Below are 23,048 nucleotides of genomic sequence, written 5' to 3'. Positions count from 1 at the left end.
GTTTTGTAGAAATTTTGATAGTCTCCCTTATAATTTAAACTTCCTAAAATTTTCACAATAATAAAACCTGTCAACCAAACTAGTAAGGAGACTAGCTCCATTCTAGCAATTTACATAATAACAAATTAAAATAAGACTAGAGCCTAATTATGGTATACATGGAATACTATGCTATAATTACAAAATACAATACATAGTTTTACCCCAAAAAAAAAACACAATACGCTTTGTCTTTTTCAAAAAACAAAAGGGTCCCTCAATGATCTGTTGGGGGCACATGGTTAGTTACAATATTTGAGATCAAAGAAATTACCAATGAGTAGCGTTCCAATCAAAATTATAATAAAAAAATATGAAGATAATAATTAATAAATTTAATTCAAAATGACTTAATGAAATAATAAATTATATACTTAAGCTAGAAATAAATAATGATCTTTCCCAATAATATAATTGTGAAATTAAACAATGCTATTAGAATCACATAAATGTATTAAAAATTTTTACTGCTCATAAAATACAAAAATTTTCAATAATAGCGTAGTTTGGTAAAGTACTTTTAGAGAATTACTAGAGAAATAATAAATTTTAATTTAAATTTAGGAAGGCTTTATTAAAATAAATAACAAGTATGGATACATAAGCCATGAGTATAAATAACCAGTCAAGATTGGACACATAGTCCATGAGGGTGTGTAACTAGTAAAGCACAACTGAAAGCTACAAAACAAGCACGGCAGGAGCCACGAATCAAGCACAAGCATGAAGCCTTTGAAAACAAGCATGAGTATGATGTTCACGAATTACCTTTCCTCCATTCTACGTCCGTTAGCCATTGCATAAGACTAGTATGTAACACTTTCCTTGAGTATTAACAAAAGCACACCACAATTCAAGAAAATTAAGTGTAGTTAAGGAGTTGATCCTAAAACTAACTCAGGAAACAAACCATTTAAATTACCAAACAATCTATACAATAGCAAAACAAACATTTAAAACCTCTTTGAAATGTTTGAATGATTACTATATAGCATATGGAAGCAAATTGGGCAAACAGGGTGATGCACACAATGATGTTTTACTGGAAGTATATAGTTCATAATTAGTAAGTGGCAAATCAAGGTCGATCCCATGAAGAATCAAGTTAATTGGTAATTAGGAAATAAAGTCTTCATTTTCATTTAAGTTAAGCAAAGCAAGATATGGATTTGATTTTTGCAAAATAAGGATTGAAATTAGAAAAATGCATTAAAATTAAAGTTCCAACAACCACAAACAATCAAAGTAACCTAGGGTGGCTAATCCCTTTTTCAATTCATAAAGCATGTAATTACCCAAATAAATTCACTTAATATTAATATGTTAATCTAGAGTATTAATAGGAGTAATTATCTTCCAATTAATTACACCCCTCTCTTGAAGTAATTTGCTATTTCTAACACAACTATCCAAGAGGCACAATGGCACAAATTCACTCTAATGTGATTATATGGGTCCAATAGGTATATTCCTATCTTATTGGCAAATTAGAATAAATTCAAATCTCACATTACCCAATCTAGTGGTCAAATTCAGATTTTTTTTCTTCCAAGGCAAAATCCAAACCCCCAAATTCACACTCAATGATGGTCAAGCATTAAGTAGGCAAATAAGCACAAGATTAAGTAAACAAAACTAATATTAAGCTCAAATAAATGGTTCAAATATGCTCTAATCCAAGAATCATTTTATAGCTACCCTAGATTAAGAGAAAATTAGCCACATATGACTTTCATGACAGCAAAATCAACAATATATACAGTAAAGTAAAGAGAAAAAGGATAAGAAAAGCTTAATCAGAGTAATCTTAAGCGAAATCATTGATTTTCTACTAAACCCAAGCTTCTCCAACCCTTTTTTAGCTCTTTTCCCTTTTCCTAGACGTTCTATAGCTACTAGAGGTGAAGATTGGTAAAAAATGAGGTGCCCAAGCCCTAAAAATTCATTAAGTCAAAAGTGTACGTTTTACTAAGATCGCGCTTCGCTGTAGCGAAGATGACTTATTCATATTTTCTTTTCAGATTTAATTCTTTTGACTAGGGCTCCAAAATTCTCTTCTTTGGGCCTTTAAATTGGCCTTCCTACATGCATAAAACCCAAAATAAATGATAGAATTGATTCACTAACTTTTAATATATTTTCAAACCCATTTTCACACACATTCATCCACATAATAATATTTTTGCTAACAAAAATTTAAATAAATGACTTCCAATTACATTAAAAACATCAATAAATTTAATAAAATATTGGAAGTCATCAAACCCCCACACTTGAATGTTTGCTTGTCCTCAAGCAAAAGAAAATAACTATACAAAAATGGCAAAAGAAAATGTGAATATTTCAAGGTCAAATACAATTCAAACTTTCAAGAACTCAATTTAATTACAAATCTTTCCTCCCTTCCAAAAATAATAGTAGCAAGGCACTTAATTAAGCAAAGATAAATTTCAACAGATTATCCCTCACTAGTCAAGTGTTTATACTCTACACTCAAGGTGTCTAAGGGTTGTGTTTCACTCAATTCCATCTATTGTAATCCATCTACCATAGGCTTGTTTCTCATATTAATCTCCACTAAATTATGCCATTGTATACACAAATCAAAAGGATTTTTGAAAAGTTATAATGTTTTAAGTGGGATAATGAAATGAAATTATTCAATGGGTCAAAGTTATATACTCCAATTAGTGCTAAGCATATGAAATGAAGATCATAAAAATTGAAGGATAAACCACAACTGTTTACAAGAGGTATCAATGAAGATCAACATCCCCTTTTTTTCACTTGATTTTTTTTTTTCATCATTTTTTTAACTTTCCATATTCTTTTCTCTTCTTTCTTCATCTTCTTTTCTTTTGTTTCCTCTTTCTTTTTCTTTAGAACCACTTATTAAACCCCAACTAAATTTTAAGTCCTCATTTTCTTTTATAGATGTAGCACTTAGCACTAACCACAGTAGTAAATGGGAATAAAAATGGATGAAAATTGGGTAAATCTCAGCAAATGGGCATATGATAATTTTTTTTAAAAAAATAAGGCCAAGGTTCAAACGGGTGAAATAAAGGATTCATGTGAAAAAGGGATAGACATTTGGCCATACTAGTTAAAAGAAATGAATGTCTAAATCATTTTTGTGTATGCAAATGGCTATTATAAGTCTCAACAAAGATTCAAAACATGTTCCAGAGATGGAATCACAATAAGTAATACTTTCCCCAAGTGTTATCCAAAAATCACACAATTCAAATAAACTAAGTGTGGTTAAGGAGTTGATCTTAAAACCAATTTATAAAAGAAATCATTTAAATTTATAAACAAATATACCATCGCAAAATAAAAATTTAAAGCCTTCATAAAAATTTATAGGTTTTACCTATAGCACGAAAGCAAGCTATACAAAAGTGGGATAAAAAGAAGCTGTCATGACAGCATTAAATTGCTGTCATGACAGCCCTCCTGGGCCAACTTTCGGGAGGCGCCGTTCCACCATTCGACCTTCAATTAAAGTGATTTTAAAGTTTACACGTCATTTTTAATGATTACTAGTAGTGTACCAAATTATAAAATGATCTAACGGTCGGATTAGAATTTAGACACTTTAAAAGATTGGATAAAGTTGCTATCATGACAACACTTTTGGACCAACTTTTGAAGTGCATAATTTCATCATCTGACCTCCGATTGGATCGATTCTAAAGCCCAAATGTCACTTTTAAAGAGTACTATTAGCATACCAAATTTTGAAAATATCCAAGAAATGAATTGAAATTCGTGCATGTTGCAACATCAACATTGTTGCTGTCATGATAGCTCTTCCAAACCAAATTCCAAAGTGTGTCGTTTCTCCATCCAGTGTCGGATCGATGTGATTCCAAAGCCCACACGAAGCTTATAAAAAGTTTTACTCATGACCCAAATTTTAGAAAAATCTAATAGTTAAATTAAGATTTGGACACCTAGATGTAAAAGTACAGTTTTTTGGTAAAAATCATTTTCAAAATTGTCCAAATCTCATCCTAGGGCTCACAAACTTGTGGGAACACTTTGGACACATCAAATAGAACTAGGAGTACCTGATATAACATTTAAATGATAGAACAACCCCTTATATCAAAAGTTGACCACTCGGGTGTCATTTCTCAAAATGGACTCTATGCGCCCAAAATTTACAAATCACACAAGAGTGGCCAAAACCTATTCCAAATATCATATCCACATATGAATACACACGCTAAACATTTTCACTTAGCTCAGAGATCTCTATGGGACCTACACACCCACTCTCTTTATCCAAGGTGTATTTTTGCCCATAGCACACCATTTGCAATGCAACCATTTTGCATTTGCTTGTAGAATCACATATATATCAAAATAAATATCTACTTGTAGTAGAAACTTGGTCTACTAAATAAATTCATCAAAACCACACATCATAATTAAGTTTCCTAGCCATAAGTCTACAAGCAGACAAAAATTCATACACAAGCCATACAATCCACACACACACATATATATACTCACATCCTACTGGCATACTAATCCTAAATACATTACAATAGATTTGCACAAAAGAAAGGGGCAGTTCTTTACAATCCACAAACAACTCCTAGCTCTGTTCCTTTCCCCGTCCACCATTGGTTCTTTCGCCTAGACCTAGAAATATTAAAAAGCAATGGGTGAGACAACCACTATCTCAGTAACAGAGAAATCTACATTAATTATTATCAAGTAAACTATAATCGAATAAATGAATAATAGATTCAACATAATATATAATTTAGCCATTTCAAATGTATGAATGCATGACATAGGCAGTATGGCCTTTCCTGACCAACAGAATGCCCCTTGGTACTCTTTAGCTTGTAGGTAAACCTTATACCCACTTGTACCTTCACAAGCACAAAACATAATCTAAGGCATGATCAAATCCACCTAATCACTTGTGCTCCTTCAACATGAATCCCGAGCAGCCTAAACTAACTCTTTCCTAGAGCCAGCCTGACTTACTTTCCATGTGAGGGCTACCTTGGTCTAGGCACTCAAGCTCACACTTCATATATCAGATTCTCTCCCCTATTGAAAGGTGTCGAACACTCAATCAACTAACCACTTTAGTGCACTGAACCCACAATACGAAAGGCAACACTAAGTACTGATAGTGTGCCATAGAATATTACAAGTTCACATCTCCCTATTGTTGAACTCCCACCGAGATCATGCCTTTCACTCTTGTCTATCTTTCCCAAGTATTGATCACTTCAACACTTTAAGGTAGTATAACAAATATCACTCCTTCCTTGAGCGTTTCCTTAGCCTCTCTAATGTACCTAACCCAATTACACTTCCTTAAGTACAACTTCTATTCTTTATGATTTCAATGCATGCAAAAAACCTCGTTTTCATAAAAATAATATTGTTAAATGAATGGAAAACATATATGAACTATTATCCAAGTAATTCCCCATAAGTTTTTATAAAACACAATTAATTGTATTTAATCATTCAAAATGTATAATGTATGATAGCTAGTAATATTTATTAAAAAATAGCTCAACAAAGCAATAAGAAATATAAATTCCCCTATTACCTTAATTCTTTGGTACCAAAAGGGTTTCTCTTGTATAAAATAGGACTTGACTTATTCCTTAACTTCTCAATAAGTTCCACCAAGAATTCCCTACAACATATAAGTGATCCACATCACTTTTTATAGCAAATAGCATTAATGAAGACTATAACTTGAGTTAATGAGCCATAATCCATTCCAATGGTCCATATATTAAATCAACCATTCACATAATACTACTTAACCACTAAAACTATTTATTAGCCACCACTAGGCCAATTTTCAATTCATATAAATTTTAATCAATTAAAAACCTTCAATTAGTGTCACCAACTTTCATCATTAGGCTTTATAATGAAAACCAAACCTTAATTTAAATCTTATTGGGCTCAAATAGTAAAATTATATCTAAATCAATAGGCTTAAACCATTAAGGAGCAAAACCCAACATCTTGGGGTCTGACTTTTTCTCTAAAACTTTATTTTTCGTCCAAATGCCCACTCAAAACATTAGGGCATCAAGTAAAAAATCAAAACAACCTTCCAAGGATCCAAGGAAACTAATGCTTACAAGAATAAAGTCTTTGAGATCAAATTTCAAAAATTCCTCTTCTGAAATTGAAGAAAACAAAGAGGGAGGGAAGGGGATTGAAGTAGGGAGTTTACCTATCGCGTAACCAAATCTGAACCTCACTCCCTCTCTTCTTCCTCTCTTCTTCCTCTCACTCTCTCGTCCGTTCGTTTCTTTTCTTTTGTTTTTATTTTCAGCTTCTGCATTCAGTTTTCCCTTTTAAAAACTGATTTAAACAATTTCAGGAAAATTACAAGAAAGGGCTCAAGATTTTTTTATTATAGCACAAAAGCCCAAGTCTTGGTAATTTTCCCATAGTTAAAAATAAAACTAAACTTTTATTGAGTAAAATTCAAACTCTGAATTTCTATTAAATTATTCTTAATTTTAATTTAATTATAAATATTTTATTTTTAAAAAAAATTGAGTCTTAAAATTTTCAGGATGTTACACAATAAATGTACTCTCTCTTAAAGGAAATGAATATTTAGGCCTAAAATTCTTACAAGCTTTTTGAACAAACTATTGTCAATTATCCAAACTTAATCCATTGCCTATTTACTAAAATTCTAAGAAGGTAGGACTGACTTTTAATCAAATTTAATTCTCTTAAGTTCAAACCGATCCAACCTTAGCCACATTCACCAAAAAGACATCAAAACTGACTAAAACAAAAAACAAATGTTTATGAAATTTTCAAATTTTTTTTTTCATTTTTTTAAACAATGTATAGATATATACAACCAATTCCTAAAACAAAACAAACTTAAGGACAAGTAAAATAACAAATATAAAAGCAAGTACGCCCTCCCCCACACTTGAATCAAACATTATCTCCAATGTTTAAAGACAGAAAACAAACAAGGAGAGAGAGGAACACTAAAACTCCCTTGACCAATAGACATGGTGAGTTGATAGACAGAAAGACTTTGACAGAGGGATGAAAGTGACATATCCTTAAGAGAATAGGTACCTGCTAATCACATCAAATGGACAAGTGGATAAGTTGAAAATAAAGAAGTTAGTTACAGACAATCGACTAAAAAGTTATTAAATATCAGTTACAAACCAAAATAGTAAATGAAGCAGTCACAAAAAAATAGCAAAATAACTAAAAAAAACTAAAAACAAAAGAAATAAAGATACTAATCAAAAAGACACAAATCAAGTAGAGTGGAAGCTCAATTCCATGGTGGGTTCAGTTTGAAAGGGATCTATAGATGGAATAGGAGAAGATGCCACAGATAAGCCAAGCACGTCATGACTAGGTATGTGTAAATGCTGCATGATGAGGCATAAATACTCTTCCAACCTCTTGATGACATCCACTAATGACTCTAATTGTTGCTTAGCCCACAAATTAAAAGGAGGAGAACGAACAGGGGTGGGCTGATTGACTTCTTCCCCTTGTTCTACTGGAGACTCCTCTACTTGAGAGGACTTGCCATGCATTTTGTGGTGCTTGATAGGCTAACGAGGTTGCTATTGGTCCTCATCATCAGTAATAGGAGCCTTAGCAGCAAGAAGTAACTCAGTAATCAAATGAGGGAAGGCAAGCGCTCTCTTAGTCTTGACGTTGATACACCACTTCATATAATCATAGATAATAGTAGCTAGATCAACTAATTTTCTCTCCATAATGCAATAGATGAGAAAAGAATGATCCTTGTTCATTTCCGATGCATTTGATGTGGGCATGACATTGTGAGCCATAAAATGAAACCAAAATGTGCTTTACCTTGTAAATGTACCCCTCAATAGCCCTCATTGATAACAACCAACAGAGTCAAAACATAAACGCTTGGCCACTACATCCCAATCAAGTGTAAAGATGTTCGTCTTGTATTGGCAATAAATACAGTTAGTAGTGGAAGGGAAGCCATAATAATTCTGAATAACCTTGGCATTAATTACTACTTCCTTGTCGTAGTGTCACTGCAGCAATGAAATGCATTTGCCTAAAATTCCCTAACTAGAGCAAGGATATAATATTGAAAATTTTCATTTGTCAAATACACCATCCATCCCCTTCACACTATTGTTTGAAATGCAGCTTTGGAGCATAAAATTACACAATAATAGTTAGAAATAAAATTCTTGGATCCCACAAGAGAGAAAAATCTGTCTTGGCATGCGTGATTCATGAATTTATCATTGTTGAATAGTTGCTTTAATTTCTTAGCAGCTTTCTGAGCAGAAGAAGGGGGAGCAGTCTTGTATTTAGCTATACACTTGTGACCAATTGCTAAAACATAAACACCAAGACAAGCCACTGTAAGTCACAATAAACAAACCACCACAAAAGTAATCACATGCCAAAAATTAAATAAAGACAACCAAATGGAAACAAGAGCCATACCAACATGCAAAAGTGAACAAGTCAAAATAAAGGCCCTACTCAAATCATGAGAACATGTCATCCATGAGCAGACAACAAAGTAAGAATAAGCAACTTTTAATATAAGCAGACAAAACAAAAATAATAATAATAAATAAAATTGTAGGATTCAATGCCAAAAAGTGGTAAAGTCAAAAAATATAAAACTAACCCATTGTACCCTCAGTAGTACAAACAAAGTGATCCTCATTTTGAAATTTCAACTTGCCAACTTAGCTAAATAACCATTATCCAAAAAGTCAAAGAAATATACACAATAATCAGAGCACCTAATCATGAAAAACAAATAACACTACTCACAGATAAATTTCACATTGAGATAAGGATGGGTTCATACTATGCACAATAAATATTCAATTCAAAGTTCAGAGCATAAATCCAACAGAACCAATTCCAACTACCAACAACCATTGCATCTCTCACAAGTTATTTGAAGCATATACATCCCATAGCAGACACAATGTGTGGGAAAGACATACCTGGAGCTTAACCGAAAATATGCACAATAGGAAAGGAAGGGAATTCAGCGTGCACAGGTGTAATAATGAAGGGTCAAATGGTGATTAACACAAATGAAACAAGAGCACGTGATGACTATGAATGACTGGGTGAGTGGAATAAAATAGAAGCCAGAAGAGCTGATACGGTGGTAAATAAGGGAGATGAAAGTGAAGCTGCTGGAAATGACAGAATGCTATGGTTGTGTGGAGGTCGAAAGTGATTTACGGTAAAGCTGGATCAGGAAATTAATGAAAATAATAATAATAATAAATAAATGAAAGCCGTGGTGAGGAGAGGCTGTGAACAGGGGCTGTAATGTACAGGGAGAAAGAAATGGCCCGAAGGTGAAGAAAAGAGGAAATGAAGAAGATGGCAGAGGTGGAGGTGCTGTATGTGGTGGTGAACGATGGTTGAAGACACAGCTGACCAGGAAGGTTTAAGATGCGAAGAAGAGGAACTGTGAACAGTGAAGAAAGTGTACAGAAGTGGATAACAGAGCAAGGTGACGGTGGAAGAGAGTGAAGATACGGCTGGAGATGCTGGAACAACAATGGTGACAAGCTGAACAAAGGGAAGACAGAGGTGATGGTGATGTGTGGACTGTGAGCTCTAAAAGTAAGATTCAGAAGATGCGAAATAGAACAGGGCAAGTTGAAACGCTGTGTGTGTTGTGACTGAGTACGGGTAATGAGACTTTATAGCTGGGATGTGTGACGGAGGTGGAGGTTATAGCTGGGATGAGCGAACTCACTGAACTTTATAGCTAAGGAGATGGAGCGTGGAGGCTACAGCTGAGCTTGTTGCGGCTGAGTGGGTGAGTTTCTTGCAGTTTTCACTAGGACAGGGTGACGATGGAAGATAGACAAGCACAGTGGTTGATGAGGCTGGAGATTCAGAGCTCTACGATGCTTGGTGGTGACAGCTAACGATGGACAAGCAGGTGGAAGTGAAGACGGTGAAGCATGCCGGAGTTGGAAGCTTTGCACATGGAAGTGGACGAGAAGCAAAGATTCATCAGACAAGGAGGAAGAGTGGCGGCCAAATGTTGAAGATTAGAGAAAGTGAAAAGGGAAGGGAAAAAAAAAAATGATTAGGGCAAAACTGTAAGGGGGTAAAACTATAAAAATAAAAAAATATTTTAATTTAACTTTATTTAAGAAAATTAAAAAAATGCACAGTGTCTTTTTTTAAGTAATATGCAAAGTTTTTTAGTACAATTAAAATAAAATAATCAGTAAAATATATAATTTGTTTTGAATTTTCCTAGTAAAATAAAAATAATAAACTAAAAATAATATATATATATATTTATAAAAAATTTATTCAAAATAAAATATTTTATAGTAATTAAATAAAATAATATTTTAGTAAAAAAAATTTATTTTTTTTAAGAAAACAAACATTTACAAATTTATTCTTATTAAACTAAAAAAATTAAGATTTTTTTTAAACTTAACCAAAGATTTCGCTCCAGCGAAGCCAAGTTTCACTCTAGCAAAGATGCTATCTGTAAGTTGGTTAAGCATTTTATAGAATAGTCTTTCACTCCAGGAAAACAAAGTTTCGCTCGAGCGAAGATGCTCTTTGGAATTTTTGATAAAAAATCACAGAGGCATCTACTGTCAGAGTGAAATGAGATTTTGTTGCAGCGAAGGTGTTCTTTGAAATTTTGACAAGAACACAGAGAGACTTTTTGCTAGGGCAAAATTCTCTTTTGTTGAGACGAACAAAACAAAGAATGAAAATACTCAAAATCTAAGAAAAATACGTAAATGAAGTAAAAACTCATAAAGAAAATAGCCTAAACGCCTCCCAATCAACACAATCATCATATCAAACCCGCTTCCACACCTCCTAACATTTAATTAACAACTATCAATCCAAAAATTCATCAACACAAGATTTTGATCCCATGTAAACACATAAATATCATCAATTAAGCACAAGGATAGAATACTCCCCCAAAATATTATTGGCTCATTCTTTGATTCCAAAACTTGGCTTTGAGCTTTTAAATTCTTCAAGAACTCTATAGTCCTACAAGCACACCAAAATAGAAGAAGATCAAACCAAAGACAACTAAATAAACAAACCCACAAAAAAATACAAGTAAAAAGGAAATAAAACTTGGGTTGCCACCCAAAAAGCGCTTAGTTTATAGTCCTTAACCAGACTTTCTCAGATTGTTAAGGTAGATCAACCAAGTGGACAACGGACTTCAATTGCTCTATGTCACCTCCCTAATAATGCATGAGTCTTTGTCCATTAAATTTAAAAGATCTACTTGTTCTTTTATCAATAACCTCAATTACTCCATATGGTGCTATAAAAATCACTTTAAAAGGGCTGGACCATCAAGATTTCAGCTTTCTAAGAAACAACCTTAATCTTAAGTTGAAAAGCAATACCAATTGTCCTGGCTTAAAAGTCCAATGCAAGATATGTTGATCATGCCACCTCTTAGTTCTTTCCTTATAAAGTCTAGCACTTTCAAAAGCATAGAGTTTAAACTCTTCTAACTCATTCAATTGCATTATCCTTGAAGCACTAGCTTACTTGGGGTCTATATTCAATTGTTTAATTGGCCACCAAGATTTATGCTTCAATTCAATAGGCAAGTGACATGCCTTCCCAAAGACTAAATAGTATGGTGACATCCCAATCGAGAGGCTGTGCGATAAGCCCATAAAGCATCATCAAGCTTGTTTGACCAATCTTTTCTAGTAAGACCTACTGTCTTCTCAAGTATTCACTTGATCTCTCTATTAGTCAACTCATAGGGACTATTTGATTTGTGGGTGATAAGCAAGGGATGACATCCAATGATGGACTCCATACTTTGACAAGAGAGCCTTGAATTGCTTGTTATTGAAGTGTGTACCCTCATCAGTGATAATGGCTCGAGGAGTACCAAATCTTGTAAAGATGTTCTTCTTAAAAAATTAGATCATAGTATTACCATCATTTGATTGACACGCTATAGCCTCTTCCTACTTGCTCACTTATTCTACAACAACAAGTATGTATTGACTGCCTCAAGAAGAAGGAAATGGTCCCATAAAATTCATACCCCAAATATCAAACAATTCCACTTCTAAAATCCCAAACAGAGGCATCTCATGTCTTTTAAAAATATTTCTTGTCCTTTAACATCTATCACACTTGATAACAAATTGGTGAGCATCTTTAAACAAAGAAGGCCAATAAAAACTAGACTCAAGTACTTTTAAATGTAGTTCTTTATCCTCCATAATGCCCCTTATATGCAGATACATGACAAGCATGTAAAATGGCTTCTTGTTCTATTTCAAGAACACATTTTCTAATGATCAAATCAGCACATCTTTTAAACAAAAATGGTTCATCTGAAATATAAAAGTCAATATCATGCAAAAATTTCTCCTTTTCAAAAGATTTCAAATTAGGAGGTAACATTCTACACATAAGATAATTCATAATATCCACATACTATTGTAAATCACAAGTACCAACAACAAATAATTGCTCGTTAGGAAAATTTTTAGCAATCAACAAGTCATCACCGTAATCAGAAACATGAACAAGTCTAGACAAATGATCGGTAACCTGATTTTCAGGTCCTTTCCTTTCAACAATTTTTGCATCAAATTCTTGCAACAACAAAACCCATCTAATCAGCCTAGTTTTAGATTCTTTCTTAATCAACAAATATCTAGTAGCAGTATGATCAGTATGAACTATAACCTTAGCACTCATCAGATAAACTCTAAACTTTTCAAAAGGAAAAAAATAGCAAGCATTTCTTTTTTAGTGGTTAAGTAATTTACCTATACGCCAACTAAAGTCTTGCTTGCATAGTAGATAAGATGAAAAATCTTTTCGTGCCTTTGTCCAAGCATCATTCCAATAGCAAAATCACTTGCATCACACATGGTTTCAAAAGGTTGTGATCAATTAGGAGTAACAATGATATGGGTAGATGTTAATCTACTCTTCAACTCTTCAAAGGCCTTTGTACACTCTTCATTGAAATTGAAAGTAGTGTCTTTTTCAAGTAGTTGAGATAAAGGCTTGGAAATCTTAGAGAAATCCTTGATGAATTCATGATAAAAGCCAGCATGCCTTAAGAAACTTCTTATAGCCTTCACATTAGTGGGCGGTGATAACTGCTCAATAATTAAAGTCTTAGTCCGATCAACTTCAAGACCCTTCTTGGAGACTTTGTGACCCAGAATAATACCTTCAGTTACCATAAAATGGCATTTTTCCCAATTAAGCACAAGGTTAGTTTTCTCACATATTTTCAAGACTTTTGCCAAGGTGGACAAGCATTATTCAAATGATTTTTCAAAAATAGAAAAATTATCCATAAACATCTCCATAATCTCTTCAATCATATCAGAAAATATGCTCATCATGCACCTTTGGAAAGTGGCGAGTACATTGCAAAGACCAAATGACATCATTCTAAAGGCAAATGTGCCATAAGGACACGTAAAAGTTGTTTTCTCTTAGTCCTCAGGAGCTATAGCAATCTGATTGTAGCCTGAATAACCATCCAAGAAGTAAAAGAACTCCTTACCAGCTAGTCTGTCCAACATTTGATTAATGAATGGAAGAGGAAAATGATCTTTCCTTGTGGCATCATTCAACTTCCTATAGTCTATGCAAATATACCACCCAGTAACTGTTCAAGTTAGAATTAACTCATGTTGCTCATTGATAATTACTGTCATTCCTCCTTTCTTGGGAACAATTATACTAGGCTAACCCATGCACTATCAGAAATGGGATAGATTATCCTAGCATCCAACCACTTAATAATTTCTTTTTTTACCACTTCTTTCATCATAGGATTAAACCTTCTTTGATTTCAAATAGATTTCTTATGGTCATCTTCTAATAAAATTTTATGTATAACAATAGAAGGACTAATACCTTTGATATCTGCAATTGTCTATCCCAAAGCTTGCTTGTGATCTTGAAGAACTTTGAGTAACCTTACTTTTTGATCATCAAACAAAGCAAAAGAAATAATAATAAACAAGGTCTCAGATTCACCCAAATAAGCATAAGTAAGGTGTGGTGGTAAGGGTTTAAGCTCCAAAGTTGGTGCTTGTTCGATTGAAGGCTTCAAAGAAAGAGCTTGCCTATATTCCAACTCTAGAAATTCAAATACTTTTCTTGAATTGAGAAATTAAGGAGTTTCTTGGAGTAATTTCTTGCATTTAACAATATCATCATTTTCAACCACATTATCTCCTAATAATATAGCATGTAATGAGTCTTTCACAATAAAGGACTCTAAAGTCTCTTGAACTACTTCATCTAGAATCTCCACTCTAGAAAAAATCTTAGATTCCCCAAGATACTTCATTGCTTTATGCATGTTGAATCTAACTTCATCATTTACTCTAAGCTTGATCTCTCCTTTCTCAACATTAATGAGACCTTATGCTGTAGCTAAATATGGTCTACCCACAATGAGTGAGAGATTTCTATCTTCATCACAATCCAAAACAATAAAATCAACAGAAAAGATAAATTTATCAACTTTGACTAACACATCTTCAATTTTACCTTTAGAAAATGCCAAACTTCTATCAGCTAATTGAAGAGTTACTGAAATGGGACTAGCTTCATCAACTTGCAATTTTCTAAACACAAAAAGTGGCATCAAGTTGATACTTGAGCCTAAATCACATAATGCCCTACCTTGAAATTTATCTCCAATCACACAAGGAATTGAGAAACTACCTGGATCATGGCATTTTGGAGGTAATTTGTTCAAGAGAGTGGCACTACGCTCTTCAATAAGCACAACTATTTCACATTCACTCAACCTCTTCTTCTTACTCAACATCTTCTTTAAGAATTTAGCATATTGAGGCATTTGCTCCAGAGCTTCAATAAGAGGTATGTTGATGTGCAATTGCTTGAAGATTCCTAAGAATTTCTTGTATTTCTCCTTTAATGCCTTCTTTTGAAATCTTTGAGGGAATAGTAGTGGTAGCACCTAAGAAAGATGATCACTAGTTAGTCCCTTCTTCTTCGATGTTGTCACCACCTCTTTTGGAGACTCCTTCTGAATATCATTTTCAACATTCACAACTTTAGCTTTAGTAAGTGTAGAAGATACCTCTTGCTCAGTTCAATCAATTTCTAGCTTAGTTATAGACTCAGAAGTAGGAGGGAAAATTTCAGATAATTACTTCCCACTCCATAAAGTAATTGCTTTACACTACTCATTTCCTTCTCTAGGAGGATTAGTCTCTGTATTTCTTAGCAATCCCCCTTTATGAAGTGCAGTCACTGCAGTTGCAATTTGCCCAATTTGAACCTCAAGATTCTTCAGAGATGAATCAACTCTTGCATTAATGGCAGCTTGTTCCTGACTATTCTTAATATGAGATTCTGCCAATTTTGCCATTACTTCTTCCAAGTTAACTCTTGATTCTTGAATAGGAATAGATCACTTTTCAACTTAAGGAAAACCTAGAGGAACGATTGGCTTTGCACTAGAAGATGAAGCTCGATTGAGGATTGCACTATTTCTCCAAGAGAAGTTAGGATTCTGACACCACCCAGGATTATAAGTGTTTGAAAATGGGTTGACTTGTTTATTACCACGATAATTCCTAGCATAATTTACCATCTCAACTTGTTAAGAAAGATGGCAATGTTCAGTAGCATATGTATCTCCACAATAATCATACTGAGCATATATGGCATGAACTCTTACAGGCCTACCATTGTTTCAATCAACACGTGCTTCTAAACAGTAAAATCTTTTACTTAGAATCTAAAGTAAAGCTACCATTTAGGAAGATGAAGCGTTATTAGTAACTCTTTCTTATGGTCTCACAGGTCTTCTCTCATTGTTGTTCTCGATGTAATCAGCAGGAAGATCATCTAAACAGTTTCATACATAGTTTATCAGTTACTTTGTAATCCCACCATTAGTGATTGAATTCATTTTAGACTTGGATTCTGGTGTCAACCGGTTACTAAAAACTTGAATCAAAACCTATTTCTCTGGATTATGCCCAAGACTCTACTTTACGAATTGCTTAAAAATTTCCCAAGCTTCATATAAATGTTTGCCAAATTGTTAATTAAAATTAAGAATGTTGGCTCTAGAATCGACCATTTTGTTATGCGGGAAAAATCTAGATCTAAACTTGCTTTCCATTTCCTCCCATGATGAGACACTACCCTTATCCAAATTGTTGAGCCAATCTTTAGCTTTCCCTTAAAGAGAGTAAGGAAAGAGGCAAAGACAGATGACATCTTGAGGGACCCCATTTTGCTTGAATGAGTCACATATGTCAAGGAAGTTCACCAAATTTCTATTAGAATCCTCATCTTGATTTCCCACAAATTTCCCATTCATCTTAATCATTTTAAGCATGATTTGCTTAATCTCAAAGTTGTTTGCTTGAAAGTCAGGCACTTTAATCCCAGATTGGTATCCTCTAGGTTGTCTACCTAAGAAATTAGTGACACACAGCCTGTTATTCTCATCCTTAGCCATCTCTTCATTTGTAACTTTTTCATCTTTTGGAGGTTGAGTTTGAGGTGAAACAGCTTCCAAGATTTCTTTGAGACTCCTTGTTCTCACAGGTGTCTTTTTCAATCTAGCTCTACATGGCATGCAAAATAGTCTTGCAAAAACAAGATAAGATCAAAGATCTAACTAAACAAACAAAAAATAAATGGCAAAATAAATGCTCAAGCTAAAACTACTCAAGGTCCTCTATTTCTAATCACCAATTGCCTAGAATTTCTTAAACAATAGCACCAAAAACTTGATGCACACAATTATGTTTTACCACAAGTGTATGGTTCATAATTAGTAAGTAGCAAATCAAGGTCGATCCTACGAAGAATCAAGTTAATTGAAAATTAGGCAATAAAATCTCCATTTTCATTTAAGTTGAGCAAAGCAAGATATGGATTTGATTTTTGCAAAATAAGGATTGAAATTAGAAAAATGCATTAAAATTAAAATTCCAACAATCACAAACAATCAAGGCAACCTAGAGTGACTAATCCCTTCTTCAATTCATAGAGCATGTAATTACTCAAATAAATTCACTTAATATTAATATGTTAACCTAGAGTATTAATAGGAATAATTATCTTCTAATTAATTACACCCCTCTTTTGATTAATTTGCTATTTCTAACATAATTATCCAAGAGGCAAAATGGCACAAATTCACTCTAATGTGATTATATGGGTCCAATAGGCATATTCCTATCCTATTGGAATATTAAAATAAATTATAATCTTACATTACTCAATCTATTATTCAAATTTAGATTTTCCTCTTCCAAGGCAAAACCCAAAACCCTAAATTCACACTCAATGGTGGCCAAACATTCAGCAGACAAATAAGCATAAGATTATATAAACAAAACTAATATTAAGCTCAAATAAATGGTTCAAATATGCTCTAATCCAAGAATCAGTTCATAACTACCCTAGATTAAGAGAAAATCAGCCACACATGGCTTCCACGATAGCAAAATCAGTAATATATACAGTAAAGTAAAGAGAAGAAGGAGAAGAAAAGCTTAATCAGAAAAATCTTGAGCAAAACCCTTGATTTTCCACTAACCCAAGCTTCTCCAATCCTTTTTTGGCTCTTTTCCCTCTTCCTAGACGTTTTGCAGCTGTTGGAGGTGAAGATGGTCGAAAATGAGGTGCCCAAGCCTTAAAAATTTGTTAAGAGTCAAAATTGTGTGTTTTACTAAAATCACTCTTTGCTGCAGCACACATGACCTATTCAAATTTTCTTTTCAGATTTAATTCCTTTGACTTGAGCTTCAAAATTCTCTTCTTTGGGCCCTTAAATTGGGCCTCCCTACATGTATAAAACCCAGAATAAATAATAGAATTGGTCCACTAACTTCTAACATAGTTCCGAACCCATTTTGACACAAATTCATTCACTTAATCATATTTTTGCTAACAAAAATTCAAATAAATGACTTTCAATTCCATTAAAAACATCACTAAATTTAATAAAATATTGAAAGTCATCACAAGGGTAATTAATCGCTGTCATGATAGCATTAATATGTAGTCATGACAGACAGCCCTCTTAAGCAAACTTTCGAGAGGCTCCGATTCACTGTCTGGCCTCTGATTGAAGTGATCTCAAAGTTCACATATTACTTTTAATGAGTAATAGTAGTTTTTAAAATTTTAAAAATATCCAACAATCAGATTAAAATTTGAATACATTACAAGTTTGGCATTTTTTTGCTGTCATGACAGCACCTTTGGACCAACTTTTGAAGTGCACCATTTTATCATCTGTCCTTTGATTGAAGAGATTCTAAAGCCCACACATCACATTCAAAGAGTAATACTAGTATACCAAATTTTGAAAATATCCAACATATGGATTGAAATTCATGCATATCGCAATTTTAGCAATTGTTGCTGTCATGATAGCACCTCAACACAAACTTCCAGAGTGCATTGTTTCTCCATTTGATATCCGATCAAGGTAAATCTAGAGCCCACATGAAAATTATAAAAGTTTTTACTTGTGACCCAAATTTTAAGAAAATCTAATAGTCGAATTGAAATTTAGACGCCCGAAGGCAAAAGTTCAGCTTCTTGATAAAAGCCATTTTCAAAATCATCTAAATCTTATCCTAAAAGTCACAAACCTGTGAAAACACTTTGAACATATCAAATAGGACTAGAAGTACCTGATAGAATATTAAAGTGATGAAAAAATTTCTTTTATCAAGATTTGACCACCTAGATGCCATTTTCTAAAATGGACCTTAAGCCCTTAAAATTCACAAATCACACAAGAGTAGTCAAAAACACCATATACTCGTATAAATACACAAGCTAAATATTTTCACTTGGCTCAGAGACCCCCATGGGGCCTACAGACCTACTCTCTTTATCTAAGGTATATGTTTGCCCATAGCACACCATTTGCAATGCAATCACTTTGCATTTGCTTGTAAAATCACATATATTTACATGTATACCAAAATAAACATTTGCTTATAGTAGAAACTTAGTCTACTAAATGAATCCATCAAAACTATATACCATAACCAAGTTTTCTTGTCACAAGTATACAAGCAAACAAAAATTCATATAAAGGCATACATTCCAAATACACACACACATAAACATATCCTACTGTCATCCAAATCCTAAATATATTACAATAGATTTGCTCAAAAGAAAGGGGTTGTAGTTTTTCACAATCTATAAACAACCCTTAGTTCTGCTCCTTTCCTTGTCTATTACTGGATCCATTGCTTGGACCTATAAATATTGTAAAGAAAGAGAGAGACAACCATAGTCTCAGTAACAGAGAAATTTACATTTATTATTATAAAGTAAATAGTTGAATAAATGAATAATAGATTAAACATAATATCTAATTTAGTCATTTAAAATGTATGAATGCATGACACAAGTCGGTATGACCTTTTCTGACCGATAGAATGTCCCCTAGCACTCTTTAGTGCACAAGTAAACCTTATACCCACTTGTACCCCTACAGGTACAAAATATAATCTAAGGCATGATTGAATCTACCTAACCGCTTATGCTCCTTAGATGTGAATCCTGAGCAATTGAAACTAACTCCCTCCTAGATTAGCCTAACTTACTCTCTATGTGAAGGCTACCTTGGTCTAGGCATTCAACCTCACACTTCATATGTCGAATTCCCTCCCTCATTGAGAGGTTTTGAATACTCAATCCACTAACCATATTAGTATACTGAGCCCATAATATGAAAGACAACACTGAGTACTGATAGTTGCCATAGTATATCATAAGTTCACACCTCCCCATTGGAAAACTTCCACTAAGATCATGCCTTTCACTCTTATCTACCTTTTTCAAGTATTGACCACTTCAACACTTAGGTAATATAACATATATCACTCTTCTCTTAAGCGATTCCTCAGCCTATCTAAGGTACTTAACATAGTTACACTTCCTTAAGTACAACTTTCATTCTCTATAATTACAATACATGTAGACATCCTCGTTTCCACAAAAACATTATTGTTAAATAAACAGAAAACATATATGTACTATTATCTAAGTAGTACCCCGTAAGTCCTTATAAAATATAATTAATTGTATTTAATTATTTAAAATATGTAATGCATTATAACTAGTAATATTAATTCAAAATAGCTAAATAAAGCAATAAGAAATATAAATTCTACTATTACCTCAACTTTTTTGTACTAAGAAGGTTTCTCCTTGTACAAAAAATAAGACTTCGTTTGTTCTTTAATTTCTTAATAAGTTCCACTAACAATCCCTACAATATATAAGTGATCAACATCACTTATTATGGTAAATAGCATAAAATAAGATTATAACTCATACCATACAACTTGGGTCAATGAGCCATGATCCATTCTAATAATCAAAATATTAAATGAACCATTCTCATAATACCACTTAACTATCAAAACCATGTATTAGCCATCATTAGGCCAATTTTCAAACCATACAAGTTTTTATCAACCAAAAACCTTCATATGGCATTACTAACTTTCACTATTAACCCTTATAATGAAAATAAAAGCTTAATTTAAATCTTACTACATTCAAATAGTACAATTATAACTAAATCAATAGTCTTAAACCATTAAAGAGCAAAACTCAGTCTCTTAAGGTTTAATTTTTGCCTTAAAACTCCCTTTTTCATCCAATTGCCTACTCAAAATATTAAAGAACCATATAGAAACTTAAAATAACCTTCTTAAGACCCAAAAAAACCAAAGCTTACTAGAATAAAGCCTTTGAGATCAAAATTTAAAATTTATCTCTTTCAAAAACTCAAGAAAACTAAGAGGGAAGGAAGAGGATTGAAGTAGGAAGTTTACTTATTGTGTAATTGAACTCACAATAGTCACAGCCTCCCAGATCCCCTCTCTTCTTCCTCTTTTCTTTGCCTCTTCTCTCTTGGTCTTTTGGTCTCTCGGTTTCTTGTTTCATTTCTTTCCTTTCTTTGTTTTTTTTTCTTGTTTCTACGTTTTGCTTCCTCTTAAAAAAATTGAGCATAATTCTTTGGGACAAATTACAAAAAAGGCCCAACATTTTTTTATTATAACACAATAGCTCAGGTCAACTTTGATAATTTTTCACATAGTTAAAAATAAAATAAAACCAAACTTTTGCTTGATAAAATTCAAATTATGGACCTTTATCAAATTATTTTTAATTTTAATTTTATTATACATATTTTATTTTAAATTAAATTAGGGTCTTAAAATTTTTAGAATGTTACATAACACCTCCAATAACTACCTTACTAGTTAGGTATATCATGACTTGTCAAGAGCTAATGGGACTGCTATTAGCATCCAGTGTTCTTAAATCAGTCCTCCTCAGTAAAATCAAGCATGTATGAAGCAAGAAAGCCATTTCAAAATTTTTTCTTTCAAACACCATTCAACCATCATTTTTCATTGTCTAAATTTATCATCATTTTCCTCATACATGAATCATTGCATTAAAAATTTTATATCAACATAAAATTTAGTAATTAAAATGCTTTAAAAGAATATATCATTTATCATATATACATTTCAAGCATTACTTATCAATAATATAAATCATCAGTAAAATCAAGATATTTTCATTAATAAGACAATTATTAGAAAACAAAGGATTAACAATAATATTTGTACAATTTATAAAGGAATAATAGTAAAATTTAAATAAAGAATTTTATAAACACTGTACTAGAAATTTATTCAGAATGTTACCTACTCGCCTAATAGTTTCTCAAAATTCTAAAGTATACTTCTCTTAATCTTTCACTTTAATTCTAATAGTGCTCTTAATTTTTTGATAAATGAATCATAATTTTAAAATTATTTATCAAGCAATTTTTTCAATCACTTACTTGACATTTGAATCCAATCCAAATAATATTAAAGATAATGCTCTAACCAATTATGTTTTAAATATACTTGAGTTAGTTAAACCATTTAACAACCTCAATTTATGCTTATATTTCCTAATGGCCCATTCTCAAACTTGAATTATAATAAACCTAATCAACCATCATTATGTTTTCTTTAGACTTAATAAAATATGACACAAGCATCCTATATCATCCTTTCTCTGATCATCTTGGTATTTTAAAGTTTCAATTAATAACTTAAGCTAAAACTTATATATACTCCTTCAAACTATAACACGGAAACTTAACTATACTTAATTTATCAATTTTTTTTTCGCACATTTTTACACATATCTTGAAGGCATGCATTTATCAATGATAAAATTACGAGATGAGCAACCAAGAAATTCCAACTTCGAAACTTCTATTTTTATTAATTACATTTCAGCTCAACATAATCAAACAATTTCCAACACCAACCAAAAGCAATATTTCAATCCTAACTAAAAATAGCATATCAATAATAAGAAACACGACCACATCAACTGACTGGAGAAGGAAAAGAATGCTTCAGTGTTGCTGTTGCATTCGAAGAGAGGAAAGAGAGTATTAATGATTTACCTCAACCTTAAGTGCAGTGGTGACGGCTTAGAACCAGCGTGTGGTCGACGCTGATGAAGAGCAAAAAAAAAAAACAAGAAAAAAAGATAAAAAAAAAAAGCTCTGTTCTACAGCTCGGACGAGAAAGGGGAAGACCAGAATAGCGGCCAGTAAAGCAAAGGAATTGAGCTTAACATACACATAAGAAAGACGTTCAGCAGTTGAGAAGCAAGAATAAGTGAAGCTAAATATACGCACGGACGCCAAACCTGAACAGAAAAGTGAGAGATGACAGCAAAGAAGGAACAGATTCTGGTGACTCCCACTTCCAGCTATAGAGATGCACCAGTACAGCAAGGTGTAGGCCAATGGTGAAAGGAAGAACAAGTCGAAGATGAGAAGAAAGAGCCCGACGGTGATGAGAGAAGAGAGCTCAAAGTCGGTGAAGAAACTAAGTGAGAAGGCTCTG

At 32.9% G+C, this 23,048-nt stretch overlaps 1 long non-coding RNA gene across 3 annotated transcripts; it reads right to left on the bottom strand.

Moving 5' to 3' along the window:
- Positions 1–7,998: 7,998 nt before the first annotated feature.
- On the bottom strand, positions 7,999–23,048 carry LOC129315436 (uncharacterized). 3 transcript variants are annotated; one of them, XR_008594491.1, is made up of 3 exons: positions 22,779–23,048; positions 22,601–22,650; positions 7,999–11,115 (listed from the first exon to the last, which is right to left on the bottom strand). It is a non-coding gene; the product is annotated as an uncharacterized LOC129315436 (long non-coding RNA). The 3 variants fall into 3 exon arrangements; XR_008594492.1 differs by having other exon boundaries at positions 22,849–23,048; XR_008594493.1 differs by lacking the exon at positions 22,601–22,650 and having other exon boundaries at positions 22,849–23,048.

The sequence above is a fragment of the Prosopis cineraria genome, unplaced genomic scaffold, assembly GCF_029017545.1.
Source record: "Prosopis cineraria cultivar Desert tree isolate PC_DT_omini unplaced genomic scaffold, ASM2901754v1 PC7, whole genome shotgun sequence".
NCBI lineage: Eukaryota > Viridiplantae > Streptophyta > Magnoliopsida > Fabales > Fabaceae > Prosopis > Prosopis cineraria.
The sequence above is the reverse complement of the archived record's forward strand: the minus strand, read 5'-3'. Positions and strand labels throughout refer to the sequence as shown.